The 9737-nt window shown below is 38.1% G+C and overlaps 1 pseudogene; it reads left to right on the top strand.

Annotated features, from left to right (window-relative positions):
- Positions 1-6582: 6582 nt before the first annotated feature.
- On the top strand, positions 6583-9041 carry LOC125506205 (uncharacterized; annotated as a pseudogene).
- Positions 9042-9737: the final 696 nt, after the last annotated feature.

Genomic DNA, 9737 nt, shown 5'->3' with positions numbered 1-9737 from the left:
GACACATACTCTAACCAAGTACATAAAAACAATGTGTAAGATTCTTGCCGTTAATCAGAGATTCAGAGTAAATGCTTGAATTTCTTTTTGTCAGGATTTCACCATGGTTGATTGGTTTATTTTCATTTGCTTATAGTTAACTTTTTTTCTACTATTTTGTTTGGGTTACTATTGAACAAGTAAATCACAGGAGTTTGTCGAATTTTAAAAAGAATTTAACTTCAACCAGTGCCTACTAAAAATTGTTGCAACAACGCGCAGGGTGTCCTAATTTGTTACAGTGGGGCGTCTAGGTTGATGGCGGTGGTTAGTCCAGCAATTAAAAATCAGGGCATTCGTTGCCCGGGCGTCAGTCGCCAGAAAACAAATCGAGTCTCCTTTGCATTCACTTTCTCTTCTACCTCCATCCGTGCATGAGAGAGCGAGAGAGAGTAGGGTCTGTCGAGAGCGGCCAAAGGCCGGACGAGCTCGCTTGCTCTCGTTTTTGCTACGAGTGGTACAACGACACGTTTCGCGGGCATTTATGTATGATGAAAATACTATCGCATATACTTTCTAAGACAAAAATTTTGAGACGAAGGAAATACGCAAGAGAAGGGAGCAGGTGGGGTTGTAGGCCCGGCTGGACGGATGATGGTAGCGACGTAACCAGGCACGTGAAGTGTTCCGCATGTACAGGATTGCTCGAACTCTGTACACCGGCATCGACAAACGGTGGTTTTTTTCCGAAATATTAACAAACGGCGTTACAATTTCACTTTCTGGTTACTATTTCATATTTGTGAAAATCCATAATACAGTATATAATTTCACTCACTAGAAATCTTTTCAATAACATAATTTCAATCAGTTTCACAAGTTTACATTTAAGTTTCATATTTCTTTTCAGTTTCAGAACCTAAATTTCACTTTTCACCAGCTTGTTTCACAAAAATGTCATCTATTTCAATTTCATATTTTTCAAATAATATACTTACTCTTTTGAAATAAACAATTACACAATTATAAAAGAAATCAGTTTCGTAAGTTGACATTTCGGTTTTGTTTCTTTTCAGTTTTAGAACCTACATTTCACTTCCACTAACTTGTTTCACAAAAATCAAATCTATTCAATTGCACACTTTTAGGTAACATATTTCACTCGCTTGGAATCTTTTCAATGACATGATTTCAACTAGTTTCACAAGTTCACATTTAAGTTTCATATTTTTTTTTCAGTTTCAGAACTTACATTTCACATCCCACCTTTCACAAATATCACATCTATGCTAATTGCACGTTTAAAAAAACATATTTCACTCTTTCGAAATAAACTGTTACACATTCCTACAAAATCATTTTCGCAAGTTGACATTTCAGTTTCATATTTGTTTTTAGTTTTAGAACCTACCTTTCACTTTCCACTGGCTTGTTTCATGAAAATCACATCTATTTCAATTGCACATTTCTAAAACAACATATTTCGCACATTTGAAATAAAAACGTTACACATTTTTAAATAATCAGTTTCACAAGTTGACAATTCAATTTTTTATTTGGTTTAAATAGTTTTCTAACGAAATAGGTTGGTCTCACATATTTCTACTGAAATAGGTTAGTTTCATATTTTTCTACCGGGATAGGTTTGTTTCACATATGAAATATTGGTGTATTTACACCCTATGTGCAAAAAATATAGTAAATAAAAAATAAAAAAACAGAAAATATTTTTGAAAATAAGCCCCTCTTGAATTCTTTTTAAAAACAAATTTTCGGCCAAAATAGTGTGAATAGTGACCCTATAATAGTAACTAATTTTTGTTTTTTTATGTCGACGCTATTTTTTCGTGAAAATTTATATAGTAGTGCAAAACAAAGTCATGTTTATTGTAAAAAAAGCTTCTGAACTATTTTGACTAATTTTGTAATTATTAATTATTTTTTCTCCATATAGGGTGTTCATATTTCCCATGGTTTGCCTCGACACCATGCCATGAGACTATGGTTCTTCCTTTGAGTGGGGAATTTTTCTTCTCAGACATGGATTGATCTTTATGGAAAAATGGCAACGAGCCTACCCTTTGTGCCCCCACTCACCCCAATTAAATCCTAACACCCCGCAAATGTTCACTTCACGGCCGTTTACCCTGCCAAGCCTGTCCATCGCTACAAGCCGGTACAAGATACCGTGGCTAGTTGAATTCCCGAACGGCCGTCCGTCCAGTTGAGATATGGGCCCGCATCACTGTTGTGTAGGTACCATACTTTATTTCTGCGCAAACTATACGGTCCATAATTCGTAGCTTTACCTGGATCTCTAGGCGAACGAGCGCACACAGATTCCGTGTGCAGGCGAGCTCGTCCGCTCCTACTAATTTTCGCTGTCCCAACAATCTATTGTTTTCTTGTTCCCAGTCCCGACATTCTTCTATGTCGTTGTCTTTTTCGTGCTGTCGCTGTGTTGTCTTGACCAATCGTGTGGGCTTGTTTTCTTTTTGTTGTTGGGCTAGAGGCTGCGTATATTTGTCGCTCCGAGCGAACTCTTGCACTGCCAGCGCATGTGTTTCTGATAGCACATTACGTCCTAGATCGGTACCTCTGGAAATCGGTACTTGGTATTAGCGCCCCCGGAGACCGGACTCGACGGAGATAAGATTCGTATGTCTTCCTCTGTAGTGAAGGGAACACACGTGTTTTTTTTTTTTGAGATTAAAAGGGTTTTACTCTATTATGGTAGGGCTACAATCTCTTGGCAAGAGATCCTCAATACATGGGGTTCTCTGCTGAGCCACACAGCCGTTGCTCGCTCAGAGCGACTATACCTTGCTAGGCAATCTGCAACACTGTTTTGAGACCTATGAAGTTTCTGCGGAATAAACACCCTATCAACCATAAGGGACTTAATTTCAGCTACTAACTGACCAAACAAAGATCAATCTAAACTAGAATTTGAAAGACAAGATAAGGCAGTCGGAGAATCAAACTGAACTACCAACGTAAGCTCTCTATGTTGTCGAGCGAGCGTCATACCAATCATCAGCGCATGAATCTCAGTCTCTAGAGCCTCACTACAGTTGAAACAAATACCGATAAGCCGAGAAAATGACCGAGCCATCATGTCAGCGTAGAATCATTCCGACCGCCGCCGTGCCATCCTCCACTAGGAATGACCCATCCACAAACAAAGCCGCCTTGTTGCCCGGCGGCGCCGGCCAACACAGCACTTTGGACTCCCGATACAGTTGAACAGATGTGGTTGTTCTACCAAAAATGGCACACATGTGTGTGGCGCACGAGATAAAAAACACAAGTGCATGAAAAAATGTATTTTACGATATATGTCTTTTGAAAAAAGAACACTTTCACTAGTTTTGTGTATATACAATTTCAAAAAAATAAAAGTGAAAATATGGTCACGTACTGCATGGAGAGTATAAATAGGAAAGACAACGGCATGTTTTCAGAAGTTGTTGCCATATTTTTACAATAGACAATGAAAATGCCCTGATAAACATTTTCGAAATACATTTTTAGATACACGGCGACTATTTTATTAAAATACATGATAAACTATTTTAGTTCACGGCGAACATTTTTTTAGGATTAGATGAATAATTTGATTGAAATACATGAATAAAATTTTATAAGTACACGGTGAGCATTCAATAAAATACACGGAGAAAACTTTTTAAAATGCCAGGAACATCTTTTCAAACAATGTAAACATTTTCTAAGTATGTAACAAACATTTCATAAAATACGGTGACCATTTTTTAAGTAGAGGTGAACATCTTTTAGAACACAGTGAATATTTTTTTAAATACATGTGTACTCTTTAAAACATGGTGAACATTTCTGAAAATACACTAATCTTTGTACGTACAGAAAAAATTTAGAAGAAAAGATGAAAAAAGAAAACAATTACAAAATAAGGAAAAGAAAGGAACAAATACAGAAAGAAAGAAAACACTTTGAAAATACGTGGTGTACATTTTTAGAATGAGGTGAATAATTTTTGAAAAAAAATTTGTGAAGAATTTTTGAAATACACAATGGACATTTTTGAAACGAGGTGAATGTTTTTGAAATATGTGATGAACAACCTTTGAAACACCATGAACATTTTTAAATACTTGTTTCATAAACCATGGTGAACATATTTTAAAACACAATGAACATTTCTGAAATACGCGATGCACATTTTTAAAAACAGTGTGAGTATTTCTGAAAAATGCACTACAAACCTTTTTAAGTAAGCGCTCCCCCTCAAGCGAGTCTCCACAGCAACAAATGTTGTGAAAAAGTGCATGATGGAGAATAAATCAAAAACAACAAAAATATTGCATGTTCGGGATGGACATGTAACTAGGCCGGACGAGTTGTGTGTCGAGGATGGACATGCAACTGCATCAGGTTGGGACGACTTGTGTCTCATGGGTGGACATGCAACTGGCGCAAAAAGGGATCAAGGACCTAGTTGCATGTCAATGATGGACTTGGTTGGATGGCTAGAACCTGCAACTACGGCAAAAAAAAGGGTCAGGAGCCTAGTTGCGAGTTGATAATTATCTTGCAACTGAGTTTAAAAAAGATGGGTCCAGTTGCGAGTCGATGGTTAATTTGCGATCTTTAGTTACGAGTCGATGGTGGACTATATTTACAACTGGGTCAAGAAAAGTGAGGCCCAGTTGCAAGTTGAGGAGGACTTGCGACTAGTGAAAAAAAAAATAGCTGGGCTCAGTTGCGATACAAAAAACATCAGCCTGATTGCAAGTTGAGGGTGAACTTCAACTGGTGGTTAGAAAGTCTCGCCGAAAGCTCGGAGGTAAGGGTCTGCCAGTTCGCGCGTGCTAAAATTAAAAGGGAGAACCAAGGATTCGATCCCTGGCCGCAAAGGATATCAGGCGCGCTGATAACCACTACGACAACGTCCCATTCGTGTGAACTAAAGGGGCGCGGCCCACTTTATACCTCTTCAGCTAGTTTTTTTCTTTTTATTTTCACAATTTTCACATTTTTTGTTTCCTTTTTGTTTTCTTTATTCTCCTTGTTCTATCTTTTATTTTGATTCTTTTTTCTATTTTCTTCTCTGTATTTTCATTCTTTTTTTCATTTTGTTTATTTTTTATTTATTTTTCTATTTTTTATTTCCTTTGTTCTTTTGGTGCAAAAGCTATGGGCAACTCCTATATGACTGGCACCATCAGTAAGGATTTATTTTAAGCTAGCTTACTTTTGGGTCCAAGCAAGGTTTATTTCTTGTTACAGATTTATTTACCTTATTGGGTCGGTGGGCTTAAAAAATATATATACATCAATTTTGAGCATTGGCAACGCATGAAGCTTGGTTCTGAGGCTGCAACTTGAGTAGTGTTGTACATTTATGTGGAGGTTGTATTATTTCAAAAAAAATATTTTTATCTGATTTTTTTGCTTCTGCTCTTGGTCGGTGAACAAAGTCAGTAATGCTTTTTCCATACTTTTTATTATGATTTCTAATAAAGCTTGCAACTAAACCAACAATGCTTCTATAAGGTAGCTATTTTCCTCTATGGTAGTTCCTTCCTTAGTTGATTTAGTTGATCACTCACGGCTGCATTTAGCCTCCTACATGCCTCTGATTCTTTCATCGCCGTCTATTAGTCCAGGCCGGCGTTGTCCGCTCCATCGCCTTTCAGTTTCTTCTGGAGCATGTTGTGGGTTCGATTCTGCCCTCTCGCTTGTGCCTTCGTCCAATGCAAGTTCTTTCTATTTCCACTGCCTTTGCATGCGCACATGTGGTGAGAAGTTCCTGGTTAGTCCGTGCAATGTTGGCCATGGCTACGTATTTGTTAGTCATTTGGTGGGGTCAACATTATTTAGTGAGTTCTTCCTTAATGGAGGACATGGTAATAGGAAATAGTGAGTGTTGTTCTAGCTTATATGCACTATTTTCCCCGGGTGTGTAGCTTATATGCACTATTTTCCCCGGGTACTGGGCCTTTGTTTCTCTCAGGTTCACAGCCCAACAATCAACAAACGGATTAGTACGTGGCTGCATGCCTACATGCAATCAGCCCAGGCCGCCGAAACAAAGAAACAAAGGGGTGCTGGCTTCCTAGACGGCTCCGGCACCGGCGGCAAGCGACACCAGGCTAACACGCAGTCTATGCGTGTCCAGTCGTTCCTCAACCTCTCCTTCATCTCATCTGGCTTCAGCTTCGGCTCGGCTTCCTTCGGTAAGAAATCTCCATCGAATTTAGGTCCAAGGATCTCTCATCTTTGAAGTCTGAATAGTTGGTCTGGGAAGTAGGATTGATGTGAAGTATGGACCGAGATACTGATTATAGATGGTCTGAGATTTCAAGGTCGGACTTAGGGGTCAGGGCTTAAATTAGGGGGAAATCGTTGGGGGTGATCATGAATTCATTACTAGAGAGAAATTGTATTTGTTTGTTGGCTATTCGAACTACAAAATCAAAGTATGTAAGAAGACGGCAACTTGCAGACTGGTATTCATGCAATTTTTTCATACCTTCAAACTGAATACAAAGAATTCTGTACTATGAACTTGTTGTAGCTTGTTTAGCAACCTACTTCAAACTTGATCATTAAATTTCAGAGATGAGGAGATTTTTGGTTAATAGAGCAAGCACTGACAATGTGAATGGTGTGCAACTGGAAATAGAAGTGGAGGCACAACAACCTCCTAACATTGCCAATGAATTTAATCCAAATGATATTGAGCGTGATCCAGGGAAGAGGAAACAAATTTGTGAGTATCCTCCTAATATTCAAGATCAAGTGAGAAGAGCATATGTATTGAAGGGTGAGATGCAACCAGATTTGAATAAATTTCCTCGTACTGAATTTGGAAGTTCAGTTCATCAAGAGCATTTTCTAAATCTTGGTACAGAACTCATCCATGGATTGAATACAGTGAGTGGAAGAAGGCAGCTTATTGTTTTTATTGCTTTCTCTTTAAGCAACCTGGAAGGGCTGAGCACTTTGGTTATGAAGTATTCACCAAAGAAAGATTTACAGATTGGAAGCATGCATCTAAAGCCTTCAAAGATCATATTGGTGGTCCTGGTAGTAAGCACAACTATTGCGTCAAGCATTATGATGATTATTGTAATCAAAGACAAAGTGTGGCAAGCAATTTTGCTAGAACTAGCAAGGAATCGGAAGAAATGTATAAGATCCGCTTGACTTGTTCTGTAAGTTGTTCAAGATATCTCATCGCACAAGGCTTGGCTTTTCGTGGACATGACGAATCCTCTACTTCTCTGAACAAAGGAAACTTTAGAGAGATGATAGATTTGGAAAAAACAAAAAAATGAACAAGTGAGAGATGCTTTTGACCGTGGTGGAAGAAATTGCACAATGACATCCGGTGACATTCAAAAGGAGCTTGCAATGTGTTGTGCACATGAAGTTACCAAGAGGATCATGGCAGAGCTTGGTGATAAACAATTCTCTATGCTTATGGATGAATCACGTGATATATCTGTGAAAGAGCAAATGGCGGTGATGTTGAGGTTAGTAATTTCACTTTCTTTCGTTATTTGTTTGTCATTTATTCTCTATGTTGTGCACTAACCTTTTTTTATATAGGTTTTTGAATGACAAAGGAAAGGTTGTGGAACGATTTATTGCTCTTCACCATGTCAAAGATACTACATCCGAGTCACTAAAGAATGCTCTTTATGGTATTCTTGATCATTATAAGTTATCTATTTCAAGGATACGAGGGCAAGGATATGATGGTGCTTCAAATATGAGAGGCGAGTTTAATGGTTTGCAGAAAAAGATCATAGATGAAAACCCTTTTGCTTTCTATGTTCATTGCTATGCTCATCGTTTGCAGTTGGTGGTTGTCTCTGTTGCTAGTAGTTGCTCATCTATTCATGATTTCTTTGAGTACATCTCCTTAATTGTGACCACAACAACTACATCTTGCAAGAGAAGGGATGCATTGACAGAGGCACAACACCAAGATATTCTGGATAGACTTGAGAGTGGTGAGATATCTATAGGAAGGGGCTTGCACCAATCATCTACTCTTGCTAGGCCAGGTGACACTAGATGGGGTTCCCATCATACTACTTTGCTTCGTTTGAATCAAATGTGATCCTCTGTGTTACAGGTACTTAGTACAGTTGATGAACATGGACGTGGGCCATCTCAAGCAGTAGGTTTGATAGAAAAAAATGGAGAGCTTTAAATTTGCTTTCATTCTAAAGCTTATGTTGAAGTTGTTTGGCATCACAAATGAGCTCTCAAAAGTCTTGCAAAGAAAAGATCTTAATATTGTGCTTCCCATGGAATTAGTGGATGATGTCAAAGCTCGGCTGGCAACATTAAGAGAGAGTGGTTGAGATGATTTATTTTGTGATGTTCAAGAATTTTGTGCTGCTAATAGTATTCCAGTGCTAAACATGGATGAAGCAATACCAGTTCGTGGTCACTCAAGGAGAGCAGGGAGGACTATCACTAATCTTCACCATTACTGTGCAGAGATATTTTATGTTGGTATTGACAAAATATGCGTGGAGATGGACCACCGCTTCAGTGAAGGAGCTAATGGTGTGCTTGATTGCTTCTCATATCTTGACCCCAATAATTCTTTCTCAAAGTTTAATGTTGATAAGCTTCCACATCTTGCTGAAATTTATCATGATGACTTTTCCAATGATGACCGTGGAACAATAAGAGAGCAGCTTCTCACTTATATAAGTCAAGTGAAAAGGCATGCTTCTTTTTCTACTTGTGATGATGTTCAAAGTTTGGCCATGAAGATGGTTGAAACTGAGAAACATTTGGTATTTCCATTGGTATACAAACTTATTGAGTTGTCTTTGATATTGCCGGTGTCAACGGCATATGTTGAGAGAGCTTTTTCATCAATGTAGATTATCAAGACTAAACTGCGTAGCAAGATCAATAATGAATGGTTAAATGACTTGATGATATGTTACACCGAGCGGGAGTTATTCAAGTCAGTTGATGATAAGGATATTATTCGAACATTTACTGCAATGCGGCCTCGGAAAGGGCATTTGCCTTGTAATTTTCTTTAGTGCACTGTCGGTATGTTCCTTCTAACCATCTCTATTCTTGCAAGCTTTCGACTTCTCATCTCACAACTAAACTTATTTAATTACAAATTCATTTTTTGTATTGCAGTTCTTCTAGGCTGATTGTATGTCTTTCTGTTGGCAAAAAAATGAACAAGTGAGAGATGCTTTTGACCGTGCTGGAAGAAATTGCACGGTCACATGTAGTGACATATGTATGTATATATAGCTTTACTTTTGTTGGCAACATGGCGAGTTGGTATCTATGCATGGTTAGCTATGTATCTTTTGTTGTCATGTACCAACTTTATTTGGTCTATGAAGCGGATATTGAATATTAGCTCACTTTAAATCAAATTTTGTGTGACTATTATGGTTATGTTTTCACTTCATTGTTAGAGCGGATTTGTGAATCCGAAGCTTGGTGGTACATTACATGTTGTGTATTCGAATACCCGACTTGATTTCTAAATTATACGTTTAGACTTAAACTTGCCCAGGCTCCTCAAAAGTTCTGGCTCCGCCACTGCCTGGAGGCAATAATAAAGTTTTTATTTATATTTATTTATATCATGATAAATGCTTATTATTCATGTTAGAATTGTATTACCCAGAAACTTGATACATGTGTGGATACATAGACAAAACACAGTGTCCCTAGTAAGCCTCTACTAGACTAGCTCGTTGATCAAAGATGGT

The sequence above is a fragment of the Triticum urartu genome, chromosome 5A (genome assembly GCF_056163025.1).
Source record: "Triticum urartu cultivar PI428250 chromosome 5A, HENAU_Tu73, whole genome shotgun sequence".
In the NCBI taxonomy this organism is placed as follows: Eukaryota; Viridiplantae; Streptophyta; class Magnoliopsida; order Poales; family Poaceae; genus Triticum; species Triticum urartu.
This window is presented reverse-complemented; position numbering and strand designations above follow the sequence as displayed.